The 14,656-nt window shown below is 38.7% G+C and overlaps 1 protein-coding gene across 1 annotated transcript in view; it reads left to right on the forward strand.

Moving 5' to 3' along the window:
- The first annotated feature begins 10,224 nt into the window (after window positions 1–10,224).
- Window positions 10,225–14,656, forward strand: part of Pfas (phosphoribosylformylglycinamidine synthase) — a 275,681-nt gene continuing 271,249 nt past the window's right edge. The window contains exon 1 of the mRNA XM_067143336.2: window positions 10,225–10,324. The gene's annotated coding sequence lies outside the window, so the exon portion shown is untranslated. The remainder of the gene's footprint in view (window positions 10,325–14,656) is intronic.

A 14,656-nucleotide genomic window follows, 5' to 3' on the forward strand; every position in this document is an offset into this window, starting at 1 on the left:
GAGAGAGACCTTATGTCTAAGGGGAGGAGCAGGAGCCTGTAAAATCTGTGGGGGAAAAGGAATAAAGGTTTAGAAGATAAAGAGAAGAAAGATGACAATAAAGTGTTCAAGAACGACGGAAGGGAGGTAGAAGCTGATAATGAGAGGGTGACGAGGAGTAAGAATAAATAGGGTGGCTCGGAGTGTAGGGAATAAATTCTGTAACTAGGCTGGATGAAAGGCTTTGTTAATATTGAAGGTGTATTGAGTAAAATAGGCAATTCAAATGTTAAAAATTTAATAGAGAGTATTGATATTGTAGCGCTTTTTGAAGCATGGCTAGAAATAGGTAGGGAGATAACTTGGGGAGGATTTACGGTGAGGCACAAGTCAAGGAAGAGATTGAGCAAAATGGGCCGTGTGCCAGGAGGAGTAGTCGTGCTGGTTAAAGAAGAATTGAACGAACGTATACAGTATATTGAGAGTAGAATCGAAGGTGTGATATGGATAAGATTTAACATGGGAAGAGAGGCAGGGAGAGGGAAACATGTATGTTTGGCTTTTGCCTACTGTCACCTCAAGGAATCTCCATATGCAAATGATAATTTCTTCGAGGAATTGTTATTAGAAATTAGCTTCATTAGAGGGTGGTATGAGGAGGACGGAATATTGCTATTGGGAGATTGGAATGCCAGAATAGGCGAGCGAAGCCCGAGGTATTGTAAGGAAGAAGAGCTGACAGTACGATCAGGAAGAAGTAGTAATGATAAGGGAATAAATAACTACGGTAAAAACCTTTTAGAATTCTGTGAAGTCGGGAATTTCTACATTTTGAACGGATATTGGGAGGGTGGCAGAGAAGGAAAAAATGACATATATTACTGAAGAGGGGGAGAGCGTTATACATTTAGTAATAAGTTCAGAGGACTTGCTAGATAACATCAAAAGCATAATCGTGGAAGATTGGAACGAATCGAACCACGCCCCGGTATGGGTGAATTTGGTAAGGAGAGAGGAAACTAAAGAAGAAGAGAAGAATAGTACGATAGAGGGAGAGAGTGGTTACATTAAATATATATGGGTAGAGAATTCAAAAGAAGAGTTGGATACGTTGATGGATACAGAGATGCAGTTAATTAGAACTGGCTGGAAAAGAGCGCTGATTGAAAATAACACAAACACAGCGCTCAAGCTATTAGAGTACCCAGTGGCGTATCCTGGAATCTCCACTGAGGCATGCAACTAGTAACCATGCAGTTAACACAATGTATTAAGTAAATTTCAATTCTACTCACCCTAATTACATGTAGGTGAATTCGAGCCAAACCGTTTTACTGTAAGTTTCTGGATTGAACGTGCGTACACAATTCTTGTTTTCTGTTTTAAAATTTACGAGGGTCCGCCTCTGTGGTGTATTGGTTAGTGTGATTAGCTGCCATCCCCGGAGGCCCGGGTTCGATTACCGGCTCTGCCACGAAATTTGAAAAGTGGTGTCCACTCAGCCTCGGGAGGTCAACCTAGTAGAGGTGGGTTCGATTCCCACCTCAGCCATCCTCGAAGTGGTTTTCTCCTCCAGGCAAATGCCGGGATGGTACCTAACTTCAGGCCACGGCCGCTTCCTTCCCTCTTCCTTGTCTATCCTTTCCAATCTTCCCATCCCCCGCAAGGCCCCTGTTCAGCATAGCAGGTAAGGCAGCCTGGGCGAGGTACTGGTCATCCTCCCCAGTTGTATCCCCCGACCCAGAGTCTGAAGCACCAGGACACTGCCCTAGAGGCGGTAGAGGAGGGATCCCTCACTGAGTCCGAGGGAAAAGCCAACCCTGGAGGGTAAGCAGATTAATAATAAGAAGAAGAAATTTACGAGGGAAAGTAGAGGTCTCCCGGCTTTAACTATTTGAATATTTTCATCAAACGAACGGCCAGTAAATGATTTACAATTATATCCGTTTTAGACTCATCCATCGTTAATACCACATGTGGGCAAAATATAATAAAACACCGAAAACGACGAATAGCACAGGAACAGCACACAGAATGAACTCACTTATCTGCAAAACACACAATGAATTAACTCACTAGTTAGACACAACTCAAGCACTGGAGATAAGTCACCCCAGTGTCATTGGTCAGTTTCGTCAAGTTGGGTTCTCGCTGGGACCGGGGGGGGGGGTAATCTGTGGGTCCCGTTCGCTGTAAACATGCCGATTTTCTCCAAGTTGCTAACAGATGGCAGAGGGTAGCACGGGTATGGGGTGACAAATTCTGACCAAGTTTCAATTGCAGCGACATCGTTCGGAGGGTTTCAGAACTACGTCTGCCACCTAATGCAATTTTAAGATTGAATGCCTTACAACCTTAACTCCTGCATTTGCTGTCTCTTTCTTCCTAGAGTGGAGTAGACGGCGAGACTACACCAGCACCACACGTAGTCAAGCAACGGAACTAGTACAGTTGCGCGGACCTTTTGAACTTCTGAGAGATGAAATCGTTAATATTTGACTTGAAATAACCTAAAATCGTACATCAGACAGTTCTTTGTGTTATCATAATGCATGCAATGAATGCCATGCATTCAAGGAGAATAGGCCTCTGAGAGTTCCCTATAAGAAGAGTGACTCGGGCAGTTGAACACAACAGAAGCAAAAAATGGAAGGGGTTGGGTGGTATGATAGGGAATGTGAGGCTTGTAGAAGAGCAGCGCTAGGAGCATTAAAATAGTACAGAACAAAGGGAAGGAACAAAGATCGTGAAGCATTCTGTAGGCTGAGAAAAGAGTATAGAAGGAAAATTACGGAGAAGAAGAAGAAGTGGTTGGAGGACCATTCGGAGCTAATAAATAAGGAATGTAGCATGAATCGGACTGAAAAAATTGGGAGAGAACAAATATGATAAATAGAGAAGAGAAGGGTCCGAAGAAAATGAATATTGACTATGCAAAATGGGTGGCATATTTTCTTTGCTATTTGCTTTACGTCGCACCGTCACAGATAGGTCTTATGGCGACGATGGGACAGGAAAGGCCTAGGAATGGGAAGGAAGCGGCCGTGGCCTTAATTAAGGTACAGCCCCAGCATTTGCCTGGTGTGAAAATGGGAAACCACGGAAAACCATCTTCAGGGCTGCCGACAGTGTGGTTCGAAACCACTATCTCGCGGATGCGAGCTCACAGCTGCGCGCTCGTAACTGCACGGCCAACTCGCCCGGATGCGGCATATTTTAGCGAGCTATTAAGAGGAAGGGACGATTGGGAGTATAAGGGAAGAAAGCAGGCCGCGTGGTCTAAAGTGGAAGTAAGCATCCACGAACTAGATAGGGATATCACGATAGAAGAAGTTAAGGAGGTGATTGGGAAACTAATGGTAAAATCAGCGGGGGGGGGGGGAAGGAATGGTATTAGTAATGTATGCTGGAAACAAATAAGTAAATACGGTCAGATGGTAGAAGGAATTATAAACCTATTCAATAGGATTTTCAACGGAGCAAAGGTACCGAAGGAATGGGAGTATGGATAATTTGCCTAATATACAAAAAGAAAGGAAATAGAACTTTACCCAATAACTACCGAGGTATAACCCTGTTAGACTCATTGAGCAAAGTATACACAGGTGTTTTAGCCAATAGACTAAGAAAATGTCCGAAAACAACGGCATAATCTCTAAATTCCAGGGAGGTTTTAGGAGAGGGAAGCAAACGATAGATAATATCATGATTGTGAAAATGCTAGCGGAGAAATACGCTGTGCGGGAAAAAGGAAGCTTATTTCTACCAGCAGTATATTTTGAGAAAGCGTTCAACACAATAAGCAGAAAGGCGTTAATAGAAAAACTAGGGAGGTTGGGAGTCTATAGGAAAATGAGACGTGCGATAGAGGCGCTGTATCAAAGAGTATATAGTAGTGTCAAACTAGAGAACAGTTTAATAAGCAAACCGATATAATGCAAGCAGGGCCTCAAAAAAGGGTGTAAATTATCGCCTATATTATTTATACTATTTATAAATGATATATTGGATGAGCATGGAGGGGCTAACAGTGGGTAACATGAAGATCCCAGGACTGATTTTCGCGGCTGATATTCTGCTAACGACGCTGACTAGGGGTGGACTGAGGAAAAATTTGGATAAACTAGAAGATTATGCAAATAAGTTGTCTCTAAAAATTAACTACAATAAAACAAAGGTGATGATTTTAAGTAGAAGAAGGAGGGAAAAAAGCAAGAGAATGGTGGATTCATGGGGGAAGTATAGAGGAAGTAGATAGATTAGAATATTTAGGAATGACAATGAGCAGAAAAGGAGGTTGGGACGACCACATGAAGAAATGTAATCTAAGGGGTGTTGCAGCACTTGCAACAATAAAAATTCTAGTCGCCAAATACCCAGGAGCAAGCTATAAAGTACTGGATACTACTAAAATCGCTGGTCCTAAGCAGAGCTTTATATGGGGTTGAATTGTGGGGATTAGAAAAGAAAAAGGGCAGCCTGAATCAAATAATATACCAGTTCAGCAAAGCTGTTATGAGGCTACCGCAATGCACAGCTAATGTGGGGGTGCTAATCTTATGTGGGGAGTTCATTGAGTTGGACTGTGTCAGAAGGGTGTTAAATTATTCGACTAGACTAAGACAAGGAAGTGGTGGCATTCTACTGCAGGAATTATATAAATATGAGCTGGAAGGAATGTATGATGAGGGTTGGCTAGCAAAAATCAAAAGCTATGTTGAGGAATTGGGTATGGGATATATTTGGCGAGAGGGATGGAAGGGGGGCAACAGCAGAATGCAGCGGGCCTTAATAATGAGAATTAAGGACATACAGACCCAGAAATTATTTGGAAGGATGTAGGGAAAGGCCTTCGCTCAGCCTATTCTACAAGGTATACCAGTTCTCAAAATTAAGTATAAGATTTGGGGACGGAAGATTTAAGGGTGGATTACTATGGTGGCTGTTGGGGTTGCATAGAAATAAAGGGTAGAATAGGATCAGGAAGATCTTTCAGTGTATACTATGTTAGGCCGAACAAGATGACTTACATTTTTTTTGTGACTCTATAGGAACAGGGAAATTAAGCGCAAAACTCATAAATGTTAAGCAGCAATAAATGTGCAGACAAAGAGATGAACAAAAAATTACTGTATGGATTGCAAATCAGTGAAGAAATGATAGTGGCCTGAATAAGTTTTTATGCGCAGTGAGAAAACAATATCTCAGAGAAATACGAGGTAGTATATGATGTAATGGCATGGAATGTAAATAGTGAAATAGCCAGCATAATCAGGTCAGCAAGAGATTGGCACTCAGTATTTTAGAGGCTAGGACAACGTCAGCATGTAGTAATATTTACATTAGACATGCTGACAGGGTAGGAGGTAGAAGCAGGTTTATAGGGTTGCGACATCTTGCTTCTTATTATCATTGCCTTAACTTTACGTTAACTATTTATCTAGCATGCCATTTTAATTTGTTAATTGCTATTGTCAGCTCACATGCTGTTTGCCGAAATACCATGGCTACTGGACCTCCGAGAAGGAGTTGTCCAAAGCCCTTAGGGATATAGAATTTAATTTATTGTACTTACTTATTTTATTTATTTACGTAATTAATTTTAATTTATAACACGATGTGAATAAGAACATGTATTAGGCGGAAGCCTGTTTGTTCAACAATAAATACAAATACTCCTCACTAATAAAAGCAAAGAGCTGGCCGTATTCTTCGTTTACGTCAGTAGATAGTTTTGTTCTTGTATTTTTTTGAAAATATAATTTAGCTTAGTGTAATTTATTCTCATGTTTGTTTGTACATTTGCGTCACTACTGAATGGAGTACTATCTTTAATTTGTATTGTTACTGCTATAATTAGAATATTATGATCACGAAGGTCACTTATTACAGTATGTAAATAGTAATCAGCAGTGGCAATATTTGAGCGAATGTGTTCAATTAAAGTTGAGATGTGGGTATTAATCTTGTCGGTAGCCTTGTATTGCAGAGGTAAAAATTGTAACACTTTAAAAAATTGTATAGTTCCTATAAATAGTGCTATCCTTTAAAGTATCTACGTTATCATTTTCTATAAGAAATGAGTTTGATTTTCGTGTGTTGCACAAAACACGTTCAAGGTCTATCATAAAGTTTGTAGTATTACTCTCCTTTGTGTTGCAATATGAAATTACGTTATATCTACGGTTTACGCTAAATACTGCTATTTGAAGAATACTGTGATAACTGTTAATGATCTTAGTGACTTAGTTGTCCATTTTCTTGATACATACACTGACAGATTGCTCCAGTACCCTCTAGCTAGATGGTAAATTTCAATTTTAGGTATGTTATAATAGGATGTTTCTCCATCTGATAGCCAATTTTCTGTTATAACTATAATGTCAAGTTCTGTAACCTCATCAATAATAAGCATAATATCCTCAAACTTATTCCTAACACTTCGTGCATTTATACAGATACATTTAAATTTAGAATTTAGAGCTTGATTATTAGTTTGTAATTTTCTTATTCCTATAAATGTCCTCTACCATTTAAAATCAGTATAAATTCGTGTGAATATAGTTCCTGCAGTGTTTACTGTCCGTGTTTATTTCTGTGGTGTGCGATCTTTGCCTTGTTGCTGATGAACATGCTTGGTCCATCCCTAGCTTCGCGGACGTAGATCTTGCAGTCCCTTGTCCAGGTGGCAAATATTTTGCCCTCCTGCTTCAGTAGCCTTCCCCTTATATCAATGTTCTCTTTCTTGGACGAAAGATGGTCATTAATGAAAACTTTGCGTGATGGGCATTTCGGTCCAATATCCTGGGTGTTCAACACTCTTTTCTGTATTCTCGCATTCACTATTTCGCCTTTCTTCCACCTGTTAGAGAATTTCACCACAATTCTTCCAGCGTAATAATTAAGAATCATTTCTCGGCAGTTTACGTGAATGTGGGAAGTAACTAACAGATCTTGCTGGTCAATGCATTCATATTTCGGAAAATATGGGCCATTCCTAAATAAGAAATTATACAAATGTTTGTGTGGAAGAAATTTTCTGAAGGATAGTGCCAGAAGTGACAAGAAAAAATCCCAAGAAAGCTACTGTATTGATGGCCGTCTAGAGGTCTGGAGATAAAGTCTATTATTATTATTATTATTATTATTATTATTATTATTATTATTATTATTATTATTATTATTATTATTATTATTATTGTACGTTTTTGTGTCCTTATTTGTATTGATACATAATTCTTTGTTGGTTACATTGATGAGTAAGACCCTCACTCTTTGACCGCGTATATCACAATTCAAACCTACTTCTCGTAAAATTATATAGACCTGACTTTTGAGTTATGATGCGATTAAAGGTTTCAATTATCTCACCCGTTATATTAATACAACATTTGTGAATGTTTTATAATTACAATGTACAGACTTATCATGTCATTGCATTGCACGGGTCGGACAAAGGAAACAGTTCGCCTCTTTGCGTGACGTCATCGGGTCTATAGTACGGCCTGTACCAATTACAGTAGTTACAATGCGCGACACTTCCGGATTTAGTCTTGTTAAAATGGGAGACAAGTCGCAATTGGCGCTCCTAGTGGTTTGACCTGAAAATTCGCGCTAAATTCAAATATCAGTTGAAATGTACATACGGAAATGGATAAATAAATTACGTCTAGAAAGAAAGTGTTACTAAGATATTAACTTCAAATTTGCTAAATCAATTCTGGATAAGCGAATGAAGAATTATTTAACAGATTAATATTTAAAGACTGAAATTAGACATATATTCAAGATGTGTAATGGACTGCTGTGAAAGCGTTTGATCGTTTATTTATGTATTATATTTTTAGCTTTAGAAATCCTGCCTGAACGTTCACGGCAAGATTTTTCTTTTTTCTCATTTAAAAGCATTGTATCACCATACTAAAACACTTGTCAACAAAAATATCGGCACATTCTTTATACACATGATTCACTGAATTTACATTTAAGAGCTGGACAATTTTCCTTTTAACTTGAAGCCTACTAACAGAAAGAAAATCTATAAATTCTGCCCCAAAAACATTTAAACTTTTCCTATAAGCAATACCTGCCATAATGCCATTACATTAGGGTAAATCAAATTTGCATCGTCATATTGTTTCAACAAAATATGCACATTTCTTAAATCACCCGTATTTTCTTCAGTGCTTGACAACGCATTACGGCATTCCAAATAGGGTAACTTGGAACACAACCAGCCAAACTCATTTGCATATGTATTTTCCTGAATGAAATCAACCCCACAGATCACACCTACAACAACACATCGGTATTGAAGGTTAACTGCTGCTCTATACAATAAAATACGCGCATTCCATTTTAAGCCAGTTAAAATATGGGTCGAGCCGGTCAGATGATTATGAGGTACTGTAGAAATATCTCTGTCACTGGAGGAATATATATGCAAACACAATATTACTTACATTTTCTTGTCACGAGGGAAACGGAAGAAAGACCGCGCATTCTTCTGTACTTCATAGTTACTGCAGCCAAACACAGCACATACCTTTCCCCTCGTGATGAGAGGAGATATCAAGGAATGACACATGCTACTATTTAATTATGTCAACTCATTGAAAACGCATAAATAACACCAAAAACTTCACACACAAATACACGTGTTCTTATATCAGAATCAGTAGTTCTCACGTCAATCCTCTAGAGAGTGCTCTACTGACCCTCGATATCTCGCTGAGTGTCGCGTATTGTCTCTACCAAGACCAACTACAATATATCAGACCTTAATGCAGCTATCGATATTAGCTAAAATGGCGTCCCGATCGGTTTGTTCAAATGTAAACATGAGTATGTGCGAAGCATCAGTTTAGTTCTTTCTGTTGGTTTGGTTTGATTAAGAAACGTTAGTGTAGAGATGTTTTTATTGAAATTTGGTTTAAAAACTGTTTTGATATATTAGGACGTGTCGATTGTATTGCATGCCTGGATGTAATTCAACTTACAGCAGATGCACTTACGTACATTCAGATCAAGTGTACTTAATGCATCGTGACGATTTCGTAGTTACAAGTAGTTCATTAGGGTGCATTAAAACATTCGAGGATAAATTTGTCAATAGAGAGGATGTGTTCCGTGTACTTAATGAGCTGTGCTTTTTTTCGGATAAGGGCAAAACTCTGTGTTGGTGCCAATCCTAGTACATTTCTCAATTACTATACCTTTTGAGGATTTTAAAAGTGAGGTTATAAAAAGTGATAAAGCTATGCATTTTATCTGTGAATGAAGATTACATTCTCTTTGTTAAATAAGAGGACAAGGTATCAACTGATATACTGTCACTTACAGTACGTATTTACGTTGCCAACGATTTCGGTGTTAAAGTGCATTATACGAAAATGCATACGCTACCAGAAAATTTCAAATTGATTCTCCTATTGATTATCTGAAGTGAAACAGATGTAGCAGTTTGGTGGATCATTATCAGAATCATTGTTATGAGAGAATTGAAATTCGCGACAAGGTTTCGTTTCTAACAAATTTCTTGAACGAGGTAGGCTATGATATTTAAAAGCGTATGGTAATAGCAATGCCATTCAAATTAATGTATTTCTAAAACAAGTACTGATTTATAGGAAGAAGAATTATGGTCTGGAATAATTTGACAAGGGTGCCCCTTACTATATCTACACCAATTAGAATAATTTCCAACTTCTTTGAAATCACTTCAGAAAAAACTAGGTAGAAAACTGATACGTAATCTGCACTTGGACGACAGCCCTAAATTCGGATCATTAGTGATGGATTAATTAATTTACTTAATTGAAACGCATAAAATATTCCCCCAGGACTGTTATTTTAGAATGTAGTCCTATATTACCTATTTTCTTTACCATACTAGTTTACGGAAAATATTTATATTTTGAATTATCCACATACTGCTTATCTTAATTTAGGGTATTTCTAGATAGTATTGGTCTATTACCCAAAGTAAAGTGTTCTGTTCGTTATCATTGACAGCTTAGCAACTCAATACGATAATCAAAAGGTTATGTTTATGTATCACAGGCGTGTTTACATGGAACCGATGCGTCGGCCATGTTGTTTTTATATTAAGGTCTCTCTACTGTATTTGCCTGTACATCACGGGCCGGTAATGGAGCGCATTGAGGGATCCAGTCAGCCGTGGTATTATTCGCTTCTCTCCCAGCTTTAGCACCGCGTGGATCTGGTTGGCCGTGGCAATACGAACAGGTGTTTGCGGGTATTTGGACTAACTTAGGATGTGTTGTGTGGTTACATATTAGAATTTCAAAAATCTGTTGCTCATTGAGGATATACATACCTGAAGGTAAATCGGCGATATCTCCTATATTTCATATGTTTATCCGATCCTTTCTCGTAAGAATACGGTGATTGGTGCGCCTTTTGCGAGCAGTTATTTGCTGGTCTGTTACCCAAACCTTTTCATTAATTAGCAATGAATTTAAATAGATTTAGTATTAAAAAAAAAAAAAAAGGAACAGATAGCACTATAACTTTATAATATGGTTAGTTATAGATCTTCCTTCCTTCTCACCCCCTACTTTTTAATATATTTTTTAATCCATGCTGTTGTAAATGCAAAACATTGTGGTATACCGTACGTGGGGACAAAACATGACCTCATCTCACAGCACTACTCTTCGGCGGCAACCGAGTATGTATTAACGGCTTATAGGATTTACTACGTACTGTAGCCGGAGTTGACAATCTACCTCATTAGCACCGAAGGAACCAGAATAAAATAAAAACCTTTTTATACCGGGCGAGTTGGCCCTGCGATTGGGGGCGCGCAGCTGTGAGCTCGCATCCGGGAGATAGTGGGTTCGAACCCCATTGTCGGCAGCTCTGAAGATTGTTCTCAGTGGTTTCCCATTTTCACACCAAGCCAATGCTGGGGCTGTACCTTAATTAAGGCCACGGCCGCTTCCTTCCCATTTCTAGACCTTTCCTGTCCCATCGTCTCCATAAGACCTATCTGTGTCGATGCGACGTAAAGCAAAAAAACAAAACAAAAAAAAACCACCTTTTTATTGACCTCATTATTTGTCATTTCGATGTAAACCGAGTCATTTATTTCTTATTGCGGTATTATTATATTACTGTTAATAATGCTAAAAGGATCACTACACTGCACTTGACCGTAAGAAAGAGTAAAGACTGAAGAATGTGGTGTGGCAACCTCTGCACACCATACAAGGATCACTTAGAACTTGTTAACTCAGTAGGGTGCAGGTTGTGATTGACTGCTGGTTTCCATCTCCCTTCTAGGAACTGAGGCCATCATGTCTTATTTTATTAAGTGCACAAAAATTTTACATTACAAACTCGAATATTCACAGATACTTTTTGATCTCAATTTACAACTTAGAATGTAGTAGCATTCACAGTGTTCATTACAAAGTTCCCACACACAATCACTGCTGGGGATGTGATACTTCTTATTTATGCACAATTTGGTATCCCTCTCAGACCTGAAAGAAAACTGGCAGTGTGAATTTTTGTTTGTTCGTCAAAAACTGACTAAAATGCTCTTAAATACATAGTCTGTATTTTTAGTTTATTCTACAAAATAAAGGAGCCTCCGTGGCTCAGACGGCAGCACGTCGGCCTCTCACCGCTGGATACCGTGGTTCAAATCCCGGTCGTTCCATGTGAGATTTGTGCTGGACAAAGCGGAGGCGGGACAGGTTTTTCTCTGGGTACTCCGGTTTTCACTGTCATCTTTCATTCCAGCAACACTCTCCATTCTCATTTCATAGCATCTATCAGTCATTAATAAATCACTTTGGGAGTGGCGAACCCATCGTACTAATAGCGTATATCTGCTTCATTCATTACATCCCTGAACCGGTCAATGACTGGAAAACAGGTTGTAGGTTTTCATTTTCTACAAAAAAAAAAAAAAAAAAAAAAAAAAAAGCACCCACACAATTATGCGTGTCAGGACTTAATTCACTACTTACAAAAAAGAAAAATTACCTCAATGCATGTGAATATACATTTGTACATGATTGAATGTTCTATTTTACGGTGAGAAATAATTTAAAACAATTAAATCTTCGTTCAAACACACGTAAGCGTTACATTTTTTGCATTGAGGAAGAGTTTTGCTTTTACTGCCCTTTTGGCAGCAGCAACTTGTCGTCAGACCTGAAAGAAATCTGGAGGCGTCAAAACGTCAAATACTTACTAAAATGCTCTCAAATGCATGTTTTTACAGTTTATTTTACAAAATAAGAACTATCGGCTGAAAAACAGAACCCACACAATTGTGCGTGTCAGGACTTCATTCACTACTTGCAAAAAAATTAAAAAAAATCAACTCAGTACATGTGAATATGCACATGTACATGATCAAATGTTCTATTTTACAGTGTGGAATGATTTTAAACAATTAAAATCTTATACATTACATTTCTCATGTAGAGTACGAGTTTTGCTTTCACAGTCCTTTTTGTGACAGCACCCAGCACCCCTGCATTTTGCAATTTTCGTTTGCTACACAATTTACACACTTCATTGATTATATTCTGACATTCAGTAAATTTTCTAGATTAATATGAATGCAATCAATAAATACTTCAGGCATTACTGCTTCCCGCCATCTTGCTAATGAACTGTATTTTTAAACTCTTCTTCCTGCCCCCTGGTGGTCAAGTACTAAATAAAAACAGCTGTAGTACATGCTGCGTGTCCTGCACAAGCACTGCAGTCCAGTCTAGCGCCAAGAAAACGTCAAATAAGCTCAGACATAAGTAAAATACGAACCCGCACAATTGTGTGTACACGGTCTGAAAGGGGTATGAAACCCATGCACCGCCATCCTTGTCACCACGTGACGTAATTACTGGTTTGCTTGTCCCCATTTGGTAGTCATCACTGCTTCTATTGTATAGAGTCTTCCCATATTTGATCTTCTTTCTCCCATCGGTTCACTGCAGGTGTCTTTGGTAACAAGTGGTTTAAAGTTAGATCTTCCAACAAAAATGTTTCTTTTGCCATAACCTAAACTAGTCGAGACAGTGTGTATTTTGATAAACCCATGGTTCTTTTCAAGAATCTGGCTTTCAGAGCCTCGATATCTTCCAGTTATTTTACAGTTAGGTGTTCCCAGATGATCTCTATTCCGTATGTTAACGTGGGTAGTATTTTCGTATCGAACGACTTCAAGGCTGTTTCCAGGGAGAGAAGCTGTAGATTTCTAATTTCGTTAATTGCTTTAACTGACGCCATGAGTCTCTGTCTTTCCCTGAGGTGTACTGGGAAAGATTTTGCAGTCATCTCTATTGTGATTCCTAAATATCTGAACATGTTCTTCTTTTTAAGCGGTAAACCTTTGCAGAAGATTTTATTGTTCGAGGCTAGTCTTCCTGCTTTCCTGAAAATTACTAGCTCCGTTTTGTCTATTAATCTGTAGTTCGTTTCTATCCATTCAGCTAAGGAGTCTAGTCCTCTTTGAAGCTCTTCCCTGTTGTTTGACGCTAGTGCCATATCGTTTGCATACATGTACGATGATACAGCTCGTGACCCCTTATTAACTGCAGCTACTACATCATGAGTAAGAATATTGAAGAGCAATGGGCTGAGTGGATCACCCTGCAATACTCCATTAGTCTGATTTAACCATTCCGACTGTTCATTACTGTCGTTGATTTTCACAAAATTTTCCTACAGAACGTTTGCAGAGTTTTATTGTCCATGGGTCTTCGTAGACTTTTCTTAGTTTTTCTACTAGCTTCCTGCAGTTAACCATGTCAAAGGGCTTTGAGAAATCTATGAAGATCACTTACAGCTTTCCTCGTTCTTTACTTATTTCTGCTTGTATTTGTCTTATGAGACATTCGGCTGCCATTAATGTAGAATGACCTACTCTGAATCCACATTGCTCGTCTGCAAGATGTTCCTCTATTTTTGGGCCTATCCTCAAGGCTAACAATCTTGAGAGTATTATGAAAGCAGCTACTTGAGTGCTATACCTCGATACGCTTCCGAATTATTTGGGTCTCCTTCGCCTTTGCATAATGTTTTTGTAATGGACATGGGCCATCCCCTTGGTGTATTTCCTGTCACTAAACATTTGTTGAACAGGTGAAGCCATGTCTCTGCCATTACTGTGTACCTATGTCTCTTGTAGATGTTCATTGCAGAGTCCCTCCGGTCCTGGTGCTTTCCCTCTCTTTAGTGATCTCATGACATTATCCAGTTCATCCTTGGTGAAGTATGGAAATGTTTCATTCAAATACATTTCTGCTGTAAAATCTGGTCTCATTTCCTTGTGTGATAAAATTTTACTAAAACGATGTTCCCATCTTTCCATGGGAATAGACATTGCGAATATTGGCTGTTTTGTCCGTAAGGCTTGGAAATGATCCTTTTCCGCAGCTTCTGCTTGTCTAATAGCTTCTTTTACGATGAATTCCGTTTGCTTCCTATTTATTCGTTTTTTGTATTCCTCCCTGAGGCGTTGATATTTCTTCAAGATTTCCTCTCATTTAATGTTTTAAGTCTTCTTAAACAGGCTAGAGTGCCTTCTTTTCTAGTGTCAAACCATCGTTTTGCTCTTCTTGGTCTAATCTGAACAGTTGCTTCCTTAATCATTTCTACCATGGTCCTATCTGCTTTGTCTAACTTATTTTCT

This window comes from Anabrus simplex, chromosome 3, assembly GCF_040414725.1.
Source record: "Anabrus simplex isolate iqAnaSimp1 chromosome 3, ASM4041472v1, whole genome shotgun sequence".
NCBI classification, from domain to species: domain Eukaryota; kingdom Metazoa; phylum Arthropoda; class Insecta; order Orthoptera; family Tettigoniidae; genus Anabrus; species Anabrus simplex.